The sequence below is a fragment of the Bactrocera dorsalis genome, chromosome 4, assembly GCF_023373825.1.
Source record: "Bactrocera dorsalis isolate Fly_Bdor chromosome 4, ASM2337382v1, whole genome shotgun sequence".
Lineage (NCBI taxonomy): Eukaryota > Metazoa > Arthropoda > Insecta > Diptera > Tephritidae > Bactrocera > Bactrocera dorsalis.
The window spans coordinates 31,976,779-31,995,448 of NC_064306.1; the positions used below are offsets into that span (position 1 = coordinate 31,976,779).

General features: G+C 31.3%; 1 protein-coding gene across 7 annotated transcripts in view; it reads left to right on the forward strand.

Annotated features, from left to right (window-relative positions):
* The window catches only part of LOC105224085 (cAMP-specific 3',5'-cyclic phosphodiesterase), a 686,633-nt gene that overhangs the window by 332,810 nt on the left and 335,153 nt on the right, over nucleotides 1-18,670 (forward strand). The window contains exon 1 of one of the 7 annotated variants that reach the window (XM_049456790.1): nucleotides 2,665-2,708. The exons of 5 other annotated variants lie outside the window; for them this stretch is intronic. The gene's annotated coding sequence lies outside the window, so the exon portion shown is untranslated. Of the gene's footprint in view, nucleotides 1-2,664; nucleotides 2,709-18,670 lie in introns of those variants that run through there. One more of the 7 variants, XM_049456789.1, reaches the window with a different exon arrangement.

Sequence of the window (18,670 nt, forward strand, 5' to 3'; positions counted from 1 at the left end):
AAAAATGTGCTCTTGTGTTGAAACCACTATAACATTGGAATCAAGAGCTTGTACGGAATATTTTGTATTTGTAAAGGATATTATAGCTTCGGTTAATGTTTTTTTTTTGTGTTTTGTTGAAAATTATCTCTGATTTGTTTAAAGTCCCTGAATTAATATCATAAATTAAACTTGCTCATTATATTTCATAAACGAAAAATACTTAGGGTGAGTAATAGTTCGATCCCTATTCAATCATTACACAGTTTAATCATTACTTTTCAATATTTCCACTTTCACTTAAATAAATAATGAGTTTTTCCGCCACAACACATAATTAATTATACAACACTATAAATTTCTTTTGCTGTTACTACTACTTTCCAACTTATAACATTACTTTCACCATCTGCCAGCTTTTTCAGCTAGTAACCAATTCGCACCCACAACACCCGCACCCTCTCGCTCTCAACATCTTCAATTTCGGTAACATTGTTGCCGCAGCTTGCAGTTGCGGTTCTTTTGCTGGGCATGCTGCTGGCAAAAACACTGAGAACAGCAACATCATCAGTAGCAGCAGCGGCAGCGGCAGCCGCAATGCCAAATAAAAAGCAAATATGTAAACACGCAGACGAAAAAGTGTGCAATTGAAAATGAAAATGAGAAAGAAAGAAAGGAAAAGCAAACGAGAGCTTTTTTGACCATGTGCTTCGGCAATTGTTGGCCCAGTTGCTGCTTCGCTGCTGCTTGCTGTGTTGTTCTTGTTGCAGCTGTGGCTGTGCTCAGCACATGGTTGTTTGCACTGTTGTTTTTGTTATTTTTATTGCTGTTGTTATGCTTTGATATGTTTTTCCTCGTTGCCTGCCCTGTTATGTTTGGCGACCGGAATTTCGTCGCAGCCAACAAGTTCGACCGAACCGAACGAGCTGCCGACAGCTGTGCGGAAGAGCTTTTGGCGCAATCAGCTGTTTCGCAGCCGTGGAAAGAGAGAGTGCTAGTAACTATATTTATACAAGTGTTGGTGTTGTGATTGCCTGCATATTATTTTGGAGTTAATTTGGTTGTTAATGATTATTTCTGTGTGGTGAAATGGGAACATTATAAATATATTTTTATAATGGGTGGTTTAAAGCCAATATTCCTCCGGTGTGAGTTTTTACCTAATAACATGGCGATCCTAGCCTTGAACTCATTACCATTGCGTTCAGAGTTGGTCAAGGAGTGCCTAACCTCGACATCGAAAGCATTGAGTGTCTTTGTGATAAGACTGGTATGGGTGCCAGGCTTTAGCGGAGTCCCAGAAAATTTAAAAGCTGATGTCCTAGCAAGGAAAGGCACCCTAGACACCCTGGAACCGCTAGCAGTCAAATGGGAGTGGGTCAGTGTTCCCGTATCCTTTAGTGTTCTACTACTAAATAGCTGGGGCTCGTGAGAGCTTTGCCAGCGCTGGGCCAATATCGATACATGCGGTGTCGCAAAAGTCTTTAAGCTCAAGATCGAAACTGTGCTATTAATCTATTTTCCCGCAGTGAGGCTAGCCTCTCCCTAGTAGTGGCGCATTTAACATGCCATTGCCCTATTGACGTCTACACAGTACACCGCCTTTCATGTGAACAGCTACCTAACTAAGGCCGGCATCCCAACGCTTCCGCAGTCGCCGTTCAGCCCAGATATGGCCCCCGAACTTTTTTTGTTTCCTTGCCTGAAAAGGCTGATGAAAGGCAAGCATTTTGTGACGACAGAGGGGATCAAGCAGCATGCACCTCGGCTTTCCAGACTATTCCGAAGACTGCCTTCCGTGACGCCTTCAATACTTGAAAATCGCACTAGCAGCGCTGCATCGACGCAGAAAGATCGAATAAAAATGCAGACGAGATTTCAGTACTAAATTTGTCTCTTCCTCTCTCTTTCGCTAATGCGGCTATTCCAAAAATTCATATATATCTACTAGATATTTTCAAGATAGATAGTTCCTTACGTGTCTTTCCAACACTTCTCCTTCAACCTATGGTAAAAACTGCTTATGACAAACTTCCTTGGTTCAACTGGGCTTTTGTCTGGTTAAGGTATTCTGTTTCAGTTTCCATAGTCAAAGTTATTAATAAATTTATACTAAAACAACAACAACACTATTTCTTAAAGAGTGCTGATATGCATGTTGTGGGATGTACTTATAGACCGATTCGTCTTTCATTTCTTACTCACTTACTTTGCCGCCCTTTATGTACACATCCAAATGTCTAACCTTTTATGAACGATCCTTCTGTAGTAGATCAACTCAAACGGTTGCTTATAGGACTTCAATTTAATTTTTGGATTGTTGTTTGGACTCTCGGGTCGCCTAACTTCTTACAAAAGTACTCGAAGATATTCGTTATATACTTTCGATTGCCACTTCTCTTACTCCTTTAAATAAAACTGAAGGAAAATAAAAATTTCAGCACTCCATGCCTACTTCAGAATCAATTTTTCACTTTCAATTTCCGAATCTGATGTACATATACACACATACTAATACACACATACCATTATTTCCACCTAGCTTATTTTCTGCCAACGCTGCTCGGCAGAGCCCAGACAGCGGCAACTGGTTCGCTGTCGAGCATGTATGAAGCGCAAGCTCCAACACATTTCTTGGGGATTGTTGTGCGCGTGGTCTGCCGCTTGTGCTTTTCACTTTAGTTCTTTACCAACTAGCGATAACGAAGGTAAACGCCGAGCGCGAGTGAGTGAGTGTCATTTGGTTGCTTTAAGAAATTATTTTGAGAAAGAATTGCAAAAAATTAAAAAAAATATTCTTTCTCAAAAAAAAAAAAAAAAAACAAAAAATAGAAAGGAAATCAAATATAAAAGTCGTTAGAATTTATTGTATACATATGCTTCAACGTTTGAAGCACGTGTGTGTAGTTGTGCGCTAACGAAGTGTGCAAGGTGGTAAAAATTTGGAAACCGCGCAATTTTGCCATCCGGGGTATAGCTGTTGTTGTAGCATACTAGCACAGCAACAACAACACTGCATCACTTTCCAGTTGGCTTTCTGCTATGCAACAGCCGTTGAGTTCTTAGCCAGCGCAGTTGCATGCAACACCAATACCAGTGAAGTGAACACACGCGCATACACACATGCGTATATTAACGGGTCAGTGGGTGGTTAAAGTGTACTTTGGGATTTTTTCTTTTTTTGATGTGTGAGTTTTTGCGCGAATTCGCATTTGCCGTTAACGTAACTGCATGCAAATTGCTGCTTTCAATCAAAAAGCAATTTCAAAATGTTCAACAGTTTTATTTCGTGGTTTTTACATAATTTCGAGTGATTTGTGAATATTGCTGCATTTAAAGCTGCAAAATGTGTTTTTAATAAAGTGGGAAAAAATTAAAAAAAAATAATAAAAGTTATTGGCTTGTTTGTAAGGCAAAACAAATTAAACGTAACATAGCATAACATAACGTAACGTACCGTAACGTAAAATATGATAAAACAAAAAAATGCGCAAAATGAAATAAGCAACATAAATATATAAAGCATCACAATATAACTTAACATAGCGTATCGTAACGTAACTTAACGTAGTAACATAACTTAAATTCAAAAAAATAAATAAATTCGAAAAATCAAACAAAGCAACATAACATAAAGTAACAAGCGTAACGTAACGTAACATAATGTAACGTAACTTAACGTACAATTAAAAATAAAAAAATAAAAAATAGAGTAAGCAAAACAAAATAAAGCAATATAACATTACGTATCATGAGATAACGTAACAAACTTAACATGACCGTAAAACAAAAAATAAAAAATTCCAACTCTGTATATACATACATATGTATGTGCATATGTATGTATATTATTTGTGTATATTTTTTTTTCATAAGCAAAGAACTGTATTCGCGCATACAAAATATACGTACATTCATATCAAATATGCGTGCGTAATTAAAACTGCGTAAAGTGCAAGAAGTAATGAGAAAATGGTGAAAAGTGAAAAGCAGCGTGGCAACAACTCTGCAGCAGCATTTTTTATACCTGGATATGTGCATATGTATGAGTGTAGAGCTGCAAAATTAAACTCGTGCGTGTACAAATGTGTGTGTGTTTTTCTGTATTCTCACGTTGCAACTTGAAATTCATTTTAATTTGGTTCGTAGCATATTTGCTAAGAAGCTATTGGCTGCGGCAAGCTGTACAAATATCAATTATACATCTGAACTGAAAAAATACGCTCATTAGCTTAATCATCTTATAAAGCAGTGGCTGTATCGGAATGCCAATTAGCTAATTATAAGTGCTTTGTTTACTTTTTAATTAAGTGCATTTGTATCGTCAAATAAAATTAGAAAAAATTCAAAAGAAAAAAATAAATAAATAGGTGGCAACTCCAAAACTATGTTTTACGATTTTAACGTGTGTATATACGATACGTATGTATCATAAAAAGAAAAAAATTAAAATAAGTGGCAACCCTAATATTTTTTTTAATATATAATACAATTGACTTAATAAAGAGTTTTATTGTATCAAAGTAGTTATTACTTTAGAATTAAAATTTTAAATATTTTTTGCAAAATTTAACCGGTATTTCCTTACTTGTGTTTGGCTTTATAAAATTTACTAACGTTTTTTTAAGTAATCCTTGATTTTTTCAATTGAGGTTTTCTAATTATTTAATTTAAAAAATTACTGACGTAATATTTTTGGACAAAAGCATTATGTAGAATTGCCACGAAACAATTTTTATTTAAATTTCTTAATGTAGCTGGATATTAACTTTTCAATGATACCGTTTACGTACATAATTTATAATAAAATTCGAATTGTTTTCCTTTATTTTCAAATGGCATTAACAATAAAAATCTGGCAACCCTATTATAATTAAATATTGGTAGCAATATAAAAATTTTATGAAAAATTTTATATAAAACACCTTTTTTCTTAAATGATTAAAAATTAAAATAAGTTGGCAACTCTATTAGAATTAAATATTTAAAGTAATATATAAAATTATGTAAAACTTTTTTTAATGATTTAAAATTTAAAAAAGTTGGCAACCCTACTTAAAATAAATGTTCGTAGTCAAATATACGAGTTTTAATATAACAGTATTACTTACAAATGCAGTTAATTAAATAATTATTTAAATTTATAATTTCCTAATGGATGGCAGCCCTACTTAAAAATCGTTTTTCAATAAAATATTAGCAGAATTAAAATGTAGAGTGCATTTTTTATAACATAACAGAACATTTTTTTATAAAGCATTTATGACATAAGTTAAACCTACTTCGAAATGTGCGCATAGATGGCAACTCTGTTTTAAAATCTGCTTTTATGAAATATTAGAAAGATCATATTTGAAGTAAATTGTTCTATAACACATATATTTTTAAATTTATTTTGTGAAATGAGGTAACCCTATTTCGAAATTTCCTAAGTTGGCAACCTTATTTTAAAATTTGTTTAGTAAAATATGAATACCTAGAATACATTTTGCGGAAAGTTTTTACAATTTCGTAAGGTGAATTTTTTATGATATTTGGCAACCCTATTTAAAAAATGTTAGAAGTACATGTTGAAAATTGTATAAGTTAACGTTTTTTATTACTAAAATTTTTTTTATTACACAGAAGTTTTATTTTAATACTTATTAACATTTATATTTAACAAAAAAATGGCAACTCTAAAAACTTTTTTTGGAAATTTGAAGTTTTGTTTAAAAAAAATTTTTAATTAACAACTTTTATTATTAGAAAATACACAAAAATGTTTTTTTTTTTTTAATATTTATAAGCATTTTTATTTAACGAAAAAATGGCAACTCTAAAACACGGTATTCGAAATATAATATTTTTGCCTTAAAATCATTACATACAACAAATTTTGTTCTTAAAAAAAATTATATTTATATAGTTCTACTATTTATTTTTCCAACAAAAGCCGCAGTTAAAATGTCTTTATGGTCATCAACGTAGCTCAAGGTGTCGCTTAGTAACACAACAACTCTGCACAGCATCACCTATCTGCATATATTTACATTTAACTACGATATTTAACTCGCTTATGTACATATATATTTGTATATTTGCATCCATATGTCCATGTGCCTTGCTCCAACGTCAGCTGCCCATTTATAGACCATTTAATGGGCTTGTCTCTCCACCTTACAGGAAGTGGTAGTGCACAAAAGCACGCTAATAAAAACAAAATTAATTTCTTCGCATATGCAAATCAATTGAACACAACAAATTACGCGCTTTTAATTGCTTTTTCAAGTCGCATTTTTCGCAAAGCCATTATGCGCATGCATACATACAACCGCGAAGTATTTTTCATAAACTAGCGTTATATTCCCTTGTCGTTTTCTTAGCTTCGTAATTAATTTTATTACTGCAAATGACGACGCGCTGAGTTGGTGAGGGCGGCATCTCGCTTTGTGCGCCAAAAGAGTAATTGTTGCGTGGGTGTGCGATATTTTATTATTTGCATAGTGATTTTGTTTTATTTGTTTACCTTTTTCATATAACCGGCTAATAAAGCATAACAGGTTGAGAATATAGTAAGGGAAAAATCATTTTGCCATTTATGGCATATCGTGTTAATTGGTTTTGACTAAGTTAAGGCAAGTCTAGCGAAACAATTCGAACATTTGCATGCCTTTTTTAAGCTGCGGTGACATAGTGATATTTACTATATTTTACGCAAACAATTTACTCAGCTTAAAAGCTTTAAACAGGCGCAGACGGTGTCAGTGAACTAAGAACTGAAAATATGAGGGAGAGTTATAAAGAGTATGAAGAAGTATGCGCTCTTTTGCAAAAAGACTAAAAACTTTGTATTAAATTATACTTTAATTTTTACATGAGTACTTAAGAAATGTCTGCTTTCTTGACTTGAAGAAATTTAAGAAATTCCTTCTTTCTTTACATGCAAAATAGTTGTACTTTACTTGAAAACTAGTACAAAGAATAATATTTTATTCTAAAAAGCCGAGAAAAGTGTTTATTTAATATTGTTTTATATTTTTTTTGTATAATTTTGCAAACCATTTTCATTTGCTCATCAACAAAGCAAATATTATAAAATAGAGTGCCTTCAAAAGTTAACGGCACTTAGAAATTTATTACATTTCAAGCACCAAACACTTACAATAACAACAATTACTAATAATAATCACCGAGACACTACATGCCGTTGCATTACTAATTTTAAAGATTATTGACAAATAAAGCACAAACGCTTAGGCTGAGCACATAGTCCATTTCAAAGTCAGAAAAATCGTTTCTTCTGATTTTTTTTAATAGTTTTAGTTAGAAATAAACAAAAATAATGGAAATTTTCTAAACTTGAATGCATTTTTATAATCGGTGATTAATTTTAAAAAAACTTATATTACTTTAATGGCGCAGCCGATCTCTATAAGCACCTCCGATGTAAGGTATCTGGAGGTGAGAAAGTATCTGGTACAAAACCCAAGAAAATTATTACTAAAATAGACGAATAAAGGCAATGTTTGCGGAATAAGTCAAAATTTTGATTTTCGAGAACAATTTTGGTGAAAAAATTTTCGCTTCAGAATGGCTTCAAAAATGAAAATTATTAACAAAAATCTTATTTCTTCGAATATACATATGAAATTTATTACATGCCTCTGAAACTATTTTGTTTATTATGTTTTTTTAATTCTTATTAATTTATTTACATTTTTAATTTTTTTTTTATTTTTTAATAATTTTTTTTAATTTTTATTAATTTTTTTTTTAATTGTTATAATTTTTTTTTATTTTTTACCGTTTCCAAATATAAAGACATTCGAAACATATGCAAAAAATCGTATTTTTTAACTAAATTATTGTTAATTATTTTAACTGAACTAATTAGTTATAAACTAATATTTCAAAAATTCTTAATTAATAGAAAAAATTGTCTTTCTTAAATAATATCTAATCTACATATAATTACATATGTATATATATTTTTTTTACTTTAAAATAAAATAAAAAATAAAAACTTTTTTTATGTTTTGCCATTTCTAAACATAAAAACATTTGAAACATATGCAAAAAATCGTATTTTTTAACTAAATTATTGTTAATTATTTTAACTGAACTAATTAGTTATAAACTAATATTTCAAAAATTCTTAATTAATAGAAAAAATTGTCTTTCTTAAATAATATCTAATCTACATATAATTAATTATATTTTTTTGGGACTTTAAAATAAAATAAAAAATAAAAAAGTTTTTTTTTAATTTTAATGTTTTTTGTTTGAATTTGTGATTATTTAATTCAATTTTTTTAGGTCTTTTTAATTATTTTAATTCTAATTAATTTCCAGCCAGAAAACAAAAAAATAGCGAAAAACTTTTAAAATAATTTTCTATAATTAAATACAGTTTTTTTTTACTTTAAAATGTATGTTAACTACTATCATTAATGAAATTTGAAATATTAGATTTTTATTTAATTTCTTTATTTATTTATTTTTTTTTTTTTAATTTTTTAATTATTTTTATTCTAATTAATTTCGTATAGAACATAATCTTCATTTAAGAAAATTTCATTTAAAGAAAATTTAAGTAATAATTAATTTTTTAATCTTTGTTATTTTAATACTCGTAATGTTTCATTTCATTCATATAAAAAATAATATTTCTGCATACAGCAAATTGCAAAGATTATCAACAAATTCTAACTCCGTTCTTCGTTCTTAATTCAGCGCTGTTAAGACTACCACACTATGTGCTTAGCCTTAGGTCTGATAACATTTAGTTTGCTAATAGCCTCAACAAAATGTCGCAATATTTGGATGACTTCAAAACGTGCAAAATATCTACAGCAATAAAAACAAAGCAAATTGTTAAATAAATACAAAAACAAACTGTGAATATTCTGCTGGTTTGAAATCTTCTGCTCGTTCGCTTATCGCTATAACGCACAGAAATAAAACCAAAAGCTACAACAATGGCCTTGCAGTATTTGAATAGCTTTTGGCAGTGCTAAAAATAAAACAAAATAAATAAAAAAAAAAAACAAATAAAAATGCAGAAAAATTAAAAGTCCGAGAAATATTAAATTTAAGTACATATTCAAGTATTTATAAGCCAAAGAGCAAGCCCAGCGACTCTTCTGGCCAAAGCAAAGTCACAAAGATTTCCATTCATTAAATGCGGCCTAACTCATTAAGCTTATGCTTACACATGATTTAATGTAGACACAAATGAACACATATTATAGCAAATAGTTATTTGCGTTTGCATTAAAATACATAAACACTTATCTTTGACCCTCGCCGACTTTGTAGGCTTTATCTCCCAGCCACCAATTTTTAATAGAGTGCCGACAGTTTTTATCGCTACACACTTTTTACGAGTATTGCTGATCTATCTCTTTGCCTACACAACTTACTTAGTTTTATTGCAATATTTATTGTTTGTTTATTCTGGCAGTTGTACTTTTATCTGCAACAAGTTATTTTGCATTTTAGCCACTTAATTAAGTCAAATATAATCTCAGTTGTGTACGGCAAATTATAATGAAAGAATTTCATTGTGCCACAAGAGCCTTTTTTCAAATACTTATACTCGATTTTGAATTCTCATACATTGTATCATATTTGAAGTTTGCAAAAGTGCATATGTCCTGAGGCACATTAGCTAGAATAGTCTGCGCTCATGATAAGCAAATGCTTTCGAAACTAAATAAGATCCAAACCGCTCTTTTAAATAACTTTTTTTATATTTATTCAAACATTGGCGATAAAAAATGACACAAAATGTTTTTACTTGGTGTTTTTTTTGTTCAAAAATAAAATAAGACACATTTTCTTGTGAATTATAAAAATAAGTATCAAAAAAAGTCTTCCCTCTTATTATGTAAACTTTTCAGTATCTCCTTGTTGGTAATGATTTGAGTGCGTATTCTGCGACCCAATAGAGTCCATAAGTGCTCTATGAGATTTAGATCAGGTAATTTTAGAGGGGTATGTAACACCTTTAGAGCATTATAAAGGAGCAAAAGGCACACAGCGTCTACAGACGGCTTTGGGTCGTTGTCTTGTTGAAAATAAAACACACTAGGCAACCCCAGGCAAACCCGATTTTCCAGTTTTTGCTTCGAGATGTTTAAGCAAACAAACTTATTCTACTTCTCTTGCTCCGCATGCCGACATACCTCCGACAGCAAAACCAAACCTCCGCCACCGTGTTTCACTGTCGCTGAAAGATTGTATCGTACCAGGTTTTCTCCATACGAGTTGCCTTTCCTTTCATTTATAAAATGCAATATTTTGATCCATGAGGCCACATAACTGATTCCCAAAATTGTAATCTTAATTATATGCGCATTGGCGCATGCTCAACTCCTCATTCGTTTATTTAGGGACACAAAAAGCTTTTTACCTACTACTCGAGCTCTAAAACCAGCTTTAATATACTCGTAATCTTACTAATGTTATTTAGAAAAAAATAAGAATTAAAAGACTAAAAGTGAAGGATTTTTCTGGGTAGTGTTTTTTTAATATGATAGTTTTTGCTCAAAACCGACTCCTATAGAAAATTTTTCGCACGCGATATTTAACAGATCCTGTCTTAGCAAAAATAAATACGTTGAAATCATAAATGATTCGATTAATTTAAGACAAACCAATAAGTTGTGGTGTGGTCCAAACTGATAACAGCGCCGGATATCATTACTGCGTGTTACTGCTAGTCTTACCTGTAAAAGTAATTTCGAATATAAGCCGGAATCAGAGCATTAAGCAGGTGTTTGTCAGCAAGTTAACGATCGGTTTTAAATTTCACAAGAATTCTAACCATTTTCTTATCGTTCTTTAGAATTTTTAAGCGAAAGATAATTATTTATATTATACTATAAGTATATGTGTTATCAAAAATTCGATGTTAGCTACAAATATACACATATGACAGATAAGTTGACTTATCAAAAGTAACTTTAAGTGTAAGCGAAATCGATTTATTGATTTCGGAAATATACACCCGCTTATATGATAACTTCTAGCACTCTTGCATCGAGGAAATTTGGAGTATTGCATTTTCTCTTTACCAGCAAGAGAAGACATAAGTGTTTTTCTATTGAATACTAACTTGAACGAGATTGACCTTGATGTTGCATTTTGCGATGATGACTTAGATAGCTGTTTCGGACCCATAACCACAAAATTAAACTTCTACAGCACTTTTTGTTTTACATAAAAAATTCCGCAGAGAAAATATTTCCTAATTTCTCAGTTCTGTAAGTTGGTATATTAAAGAAAAAATTTTTAGAAATCATTCCGATGGTATTAAGAAGAAAAGCATTGGGCGATGCAGTAACTTCAAAAATTTATTCTTATAAATAATATCCTTCTTATGAATATCTACATGTCAAAACTAAGACAAAGTTTTTCAACTTGATTCTATACAATGAGGTGAATATCTTTTCTTACAGATATAAGTACCTATTATTACTCCCTGAACAGGGTTTATTAAAATTTGTAACACCCTAAGAAAGCACCGGGGACCCTATAATATATGTCTGTATGTATACTCTATAAACGATCAGCATGACAAGCTGAATCAATTATGTCTGTCTGTATATAGTGCTTCAGTTTTTGAGATATTGGTCTGAAAATTTTCACAAGTCCATTTCTCTTCAAGAAGCTACCCATTTGTGGAAACCGCAGTTATCGGACCACTATAGCATAGAGCTGTCATACAAACTAATCGAAATAAATTCGATGTATGAAAAACTTTTTTGTTTGACGAGATATCGATACAAAATTTTGCATGAGTTAATATTCAAAGCAGTATTAAAACTGCCGAAGATATGACCAATATGGCATATGCATAAATAGCTGACAGTCTGAGCGATAAAAACAAGTTCTTGTATGCAATCTTTCGTATTTGTAAAAGGTATTACGTTTCGTTGCAACTGAAATTAATGTTACTTCTTGTTCTATGACAACTTTATCTGTAACACTAATTTGTTCAATTCGCCACTCCCAAATGTTTGACGAATGGAAGACAACCATAGAAGGATAGGCAGGCTTGTTTTATTGTAGTTGAAATAATAAAAACCAAGAACGTGAACGAGCTGGCTTCAGATTCTATAACTATTACTTAGATTTTGATTTTCCATGATAGCTAAAATGTTAGATTTTCTGTAGCACTAAGGTGGCTTCCTCAAAGCAAATGCTAAGAATATGCAAAACAATGAAGATCATATTCTCGGAGGTAAATAAAACGAATTCCGAAAAATAGTATATTCAAATATATTTTATTAATAACAAACCTCATGAAATCATTTAATTTTTGAATCATCAAATTTTATCATATTTCATTTAAATATTTCAAAAATATTATAAAACTAAAAATTTTCCACAGAAATTTCGTTTGAAGCCACTCATTTTCCATACTTACGCAAATAATTATTATAGCTAAGTATTCTTGCGAAAGCTGTTTTACGGCCTTTCTTTGTAATAATCTTTTATTTGTACGTATGTGTGTTCATACCTTTGTATTTTTCTGACATTTTAATTAATTCGCCGACATTTGCTCAGCTAATATACAAACAAATGTCTTACTTGTGAGACACCCGACAATAATGTGTGTGTGATTTTAATTAAATTACCGTCGCGACTTTCGCTATGAAACCGCCTTACTATGTAATGTAGCAAATAAAATTCGAAATGTATGTTATTAGGAATTTAAATACTAAGAAAAATATATTCACAGTCTGTCAGTAATTTTAATGCCCCACCAACACACGAAAATGCGGCAAGAATTAACATACCTGGTTGCGATTTGAGAAAAAAAAAATTTTCGCATAAAATGCTCGCATATTTTCATCATAATGCAAAGGTTTATTTTTATTTCTAATTTAAATGTCGCAATCATGCTATAAAAATGTGCAATAATCACGGCGACAGACACATTTAAACGCGCCAACATGTGGCGATTCTGGGGTTTCGCACACTCACTCTCTCGTTCACTCGTTCATTTGCTCACTCACGCGTTCACTCACTTACTCACTCTTCCGCTTGTGCGACCGTCTTCAGTTCATTTGCTTAGTCGGTTCATTAAATTTTTCAACATTTCTCATATATGTGTCGTCATTTTGAAAAGTACTACATACACGAATGTGGCTACATAAAATTCGTGTCGCGGCATCGTCATTGCGTTTGCCAAAATATGGATTAGTCGCACGAAGGTGTAGTAGCCGTAAAAACATGTTTCAATATTTATTTTTAATTTTATTTTGTTGTTATTTTTTATATTGTTAGCCGTTTGCTAGCTTTATTATTATAGCTGTTGCTATCTCTCACATTCTTTAGACATTTAAAGTAAGCCTTTGCTCAGCATGTGGACTAGATAAATTTGTCTGCTTTATTATTAACTAAGTAGCCAAAAGTACATATAATATAAATATGTATATATGTATGTATATGCATTGATAAATGGAAATCTTCTCTGAGATGGATTGCTACAGTCCATTTTTTTAGCTACACTGTCTGTCAAATGTGGCCTGATTTGCCCGTTAGCTAAAGACTGTTTCGCATTATTTATTTATTGTTGCTAAAAATAAAGTATATATGTGTATATACTATTTCTCTAAAGGTTAAGTCATACAGCAGTACACTAAAAGGTTTCCCTAGAGTTTGTAGACGCACTTATTCAAACCAACTTGAAATTGTACGAAAAGTTTTTAATGGATGATTTTAACCTTTTACCCTTTTCGAAAATAATTTTTGGACATGATTTTGAAGTGTCATGAAAAAAAAGCAGCACAGCCATGCCGTCAAAATATTTTACTAAAATTTTTTACAGATAATTTGGCAATGGTCTTTTTTGAGCAATAGCGACTTCTACTTCAGTTTCAAATTAAGATTTTTTGCTTATTTTGAGCAGCCTGCTTCAACTCCAGTTTGTTCCAACGTTCCGACGTTCCAACTCCTCCCACAAATGCTCAATTGGATAGAGATCAAGAGATTGGGATGGAGAAATACGTGTGCGGTGTTATATGTTAATTACATGCTTACGAATGCTTCGGGTCATTGACTTGCTGAAATGTAAATGAGCTTGTTTTTCCTTCCACCTTTTCTTTCAATATATTTAAACGAACCGCGTTGTCGATATTGTCTTCTATGAATACCAGCTTATTCACACCCAGCCATCCTTTACCACACCACCACCGCCGTATTTTACTGTTGCAGTTGGAGATTTTGTTTTACAAATTCAGTGTTTGGCTTTCTCCATACCGAAGAACGACCGTCGCTCTGAAAGATATTGTACTTACTCTAGGCTGAGAAGCGTACTTGGCCTCAGAATGTGTTTGGTTTTTTGATACATTCTTTTGCGTAGTCTATACGCTTCTTCTAGTTAAGTGAGGATATCAACGATTTTTTCGGGTCTTGATATGAATATACATACCTTCCAAATTATTTTTTCACCTCAGCGGCAATCTGTCGAGGACGACCGGTATGCTCAACATGTCCCACACTGTATATATTTCATACGTATGTATATCAGAAGAAGTAAGTTCGTTCTTAATACTTTAAATTCAAAAACACAAGGTATTTTGGCCGTGGAAGAATAAGTACACACCAAATTTTGTGAAGAAAAATTTGTGTACGTTATAAAAAAAAAATTTTTGGATATTAGCAGTTGTCAAACACATTTGGAGACTATGTGCTTAAGGTCAATTCCTTATGCGATCTCAACTCGAAGTCGATCTTTGGAAAATATTCAGGTCTTGTGGTAAGATACATTAAAAAAATATGTTGAGTCCTTTCATAACAGTTGCTAAGATCTTTTTCCATCTCTTTGATGCAAAAACAAACACTTTTGAGTAGTGTTTCCTTAAATTTTTTGCTGTTTTGATCATTAAAAAATGTGAAGGGATGACTCGAATGTGGCAAATTTTAAAGACTTTATGACCGTCACTAAATGATTGCTGTCGCTCAAATACCTGCATTTGTGATCAAGTAAACTCACCAAAACTTAGTTTATAACTTTATAAAAAATTCTAGAAAAAAGAAATATCTGCTCGGTTTGCGCTCGAAATTTTAATGAATTAAGTTTGATGAGATGGTATAGAAGACTTTATAATTGTCGTTGAACAATTTCAGCTAAATTGCTGCTGTGAGCTCAGAACCTTAAACATTTGTTTTGTACTTCAGTCATCGATTCGATAGAAGAAACAGTGCTTCGAGCTTTTACGAGCTAAGTATAACGTCAAAGACAATTTTCTGTGAAATTTTGTAAAATTGAGTTCTATAAGTCTTAATCATCGAAAAACCTTTAAGATTATTTTAGAATATAAAAAACTACCCAAATTACAGTCCAATTATTGAATTAGAAATAATACGCATGGCTGATCATAATACACTTCAGAATTAGCTTTGGTATTAACGGGCAAAAGCCCAAAATTAATGATCAAAGTTACCGATCCCTTTGAAATTCCACAAAACAAACAACTTAACCTTTGCTTTTGGTGGCTACTGTCTTTCGAAGCATTTAATTATAAATTTAATTTTTCCATATTTTCAGATATGGTGTTTTTAAAAATTAAAAAAACATTAAAATTACTTTGGAAATGTTTTAAAAATCTAAAATTGATAAATATTAGTGTAAAAATAATTTAAAAAAATGTGAAAAATGATTTGGAAATAATCATGAGAAAAAATGCTAATAAAAAAAGTTTAGAAAAATTTTAAAAATCCTCAAATCATAAAATATTAATTAAAAACTAATGAAAATCTAAAATTATTTTTTCCGAAATGTTTTGAGCTGGCTTGTCTTCCATAGATCGTGAGCTCTTGCTCTTTACATTCTTGTAAACAACCTCACTTTTCGTCGCATGTAACAATGCGCTTCAAAAATGGCTCTCTCCTTTGACGTTTGATAAGGAAAGCAAAATCGTTAATGTGACGAAGATACTTATTTCGTTCTGTAAGAACACGAGGAACCCATATGTCAAACTCCGAAATTTTTCCTAGACGTTTCTTGTGCTTGTGAACGGTCGTGTTAGACAAACGACCAACGACTTTATTTTGTCCACATTGACTTCAAAAGCTTTTCCGCGACGTGGTGCATCCTGAAGATCGAAATTCATCCCGCAATTCGATTAGTTTTCAAAAGGCGTTCGGTAAACACAGGTTCTCCTTACACATCGTATAATTTTCGTCTTGTTCGAACTCCATTTTTACACTCTTGATAGCAAAACAGTAATATATGCGGAAAAAGTTGTTTTCGTTCTTCCATCTTCGATAGGACAACAAACAAAAAGTGGTCCAAAAAGTGTAAGAAAAAATTTTACATAAAAACTGTAGTATATCAGCTGTTCAAGCGAACGACAGTAATGCGCTTAAGAGTGAGTGAGAGAGTGGCTGCGTAGAAATTTAATAAGAAAAGCTGCTGTCACCAAACAAACTTATTTGTCGAACGATCCAACATAAATGATCAGCGTGACAAGCTGAGTTGATAAAGCCATGTTCGTCTGTCGCTCTACATATATACGAACTAGTCTCTAGTTTAAACATCTGAAATAAACTGAGTGATCGAAATCAAGTTCTCGCAAGGCATATTTTGTAGATGTAAAAAGTATTATAGCATTGCTGCAACTGAGGTTAACGTTTTTTTTTCTTTTTTTTAATATTTTATGCTCCTGAAAGCATCTCGGTTGACAATATAAATACATTTTTCGCTAACATAACATTTCAAAAATTTTACTGAAATCAAAATCAAGCCATCCAGCAATTTCAGTAATTATGAATTCCTTCATATTTTGCACAAATCAGTGTCAGTTTTCCTTTTACTTTTTATTATTTCCTGTTAGCAGCACAATTTTACGATTTTGCCACAGTCAAACAATAAAAATTCACAGGAAAACACGCACACAAACACACATAAACGAAAGCGAAATGGACCATTGTGTAGCGAGCTGCTCACTTACACTCACAACTGTATGTGCATATCCGTTGTTATTGTTGTTTTATTCCTGGAATTTTTTCCTTCCGCGTGGCTGCTTTCCAGCGCGCACAAATACAGTCACTTGCACACACATACATATACACGCGAGTGTATTTGCACATACATGTGTCTGTGTGTTTGTATGTGTTTTATTGTTTCACAATGCGCCGCTTTGTTGTTATGAACTCAAGCGGCAACAATTTTTTACGCTTGCATAAATTGAAGTCCTCGCTGCTGCGAACCACTCATACGCCGACGGTCCCTACATTTCAGCCTTTCGTGTGCTGCCTTTGCTTAATCATTCGTCATAATTTATTTATTGGCCAAGCAGGCAAAAACCAAAAACAAACACACGTGCCAAAGTGAGGAAACGTTGGAAGAATATGGTAAAATGCGGAGCAAAGAATTAATTGAAAATATTCAAAAAGCGCAGTGCAGCTGTGTCGCTTATGTACATATGTACATATGTATATACCGTATGCATAGTCCATATATAATGAGCGCATATTCTTTGCTTTAAATTTTCTTTGCTCGCTCATTGCATTTACATAGGTGTGCGTGTGCTTGGGTGGCGTGTTGAAACCTGCTGACAGCTAAGTAAATAAATAATAAACAAATATTACAATGAGTTGAGCAAATAATTTCGTAAAGTGCTTTAGGTGCATGTGTATGTGTTCTGTTATTTACCTTAATTTCTTTTAGCTCCGAAAACTGTTCACTTGGCCATAAAGGTGTCAGTGCATTTCTTAATTGAATAATAAATTAATATATGCCACAGTTAAAGAATTGGAAAGTGTTCCAAATCCAACAACAACAGCAAAAAATTGTGATTACAAATAAAAAATATTGTGAAACGTCGTAAATCCTATTAAAAGTAGCAACGAAAATCGGGTTTAATGAAATATTTGCTCAGTGGTGTTAATTTAAAAGAAAGATGGTGAGTGAAGTTTAAAGAAAACTTCAAAGTGTGATTTTGTTTTAAGAAATGTAAAAGATATGCTTTTAAGAAAGTAAAAAGTTTTTAAATTAGTTGCGAAAGTAATGGAGAGTAAAAATTTTGCAGAAAATGTTTAATGCTAAATAAATTAAGAAAAAAATTATATTTAATAATGCACAAAACACGTAAAAACTAAGAAATATTGATAAGAGTGAAGTAAATTAAAAATAATAAATGAAGGAAAATTTATAAAAAATAATACTCAAAAATCACAAAAAAAAACGAAAAAATTTTAAAAGTTGTTAAATAATAAAACACAAAATAATAATAATAATCACGAAAAAATCAAAAGTCTGATATAAAAAAAAATTGAAAATAACTCAAAAAATAAATTAATTTTTGAAATCATAAAATATTAAAATAAAAATTATAAAACTTAAAAAAGAAAATTCTTAACTAATTTTAGATATTAAGGTTTTGAAAATTACAAAAAAAAAAAAAATATTTTGGAAAAATTTTTAAATCTTAAAATCATAACAAAATAATTTAAAAATAATTAAAAGAATTAAAAAAAAATACTAAGAAGCTTGGAAATTTTAAAAATCCTAAAATCATAAATATTAATTTTAAAATAATGAACATAAAAATTAAATTTTGCAATATTTTCAGATAATGTGTTTTTGAAATTACAAACATAAAACCAAATTATTTTGGAAAAATTTTTAAATCTTAAAATCATAACATTATAATTTAAAAAAATTAAAAAAAAGAAAGAAGTTTGGAAATCT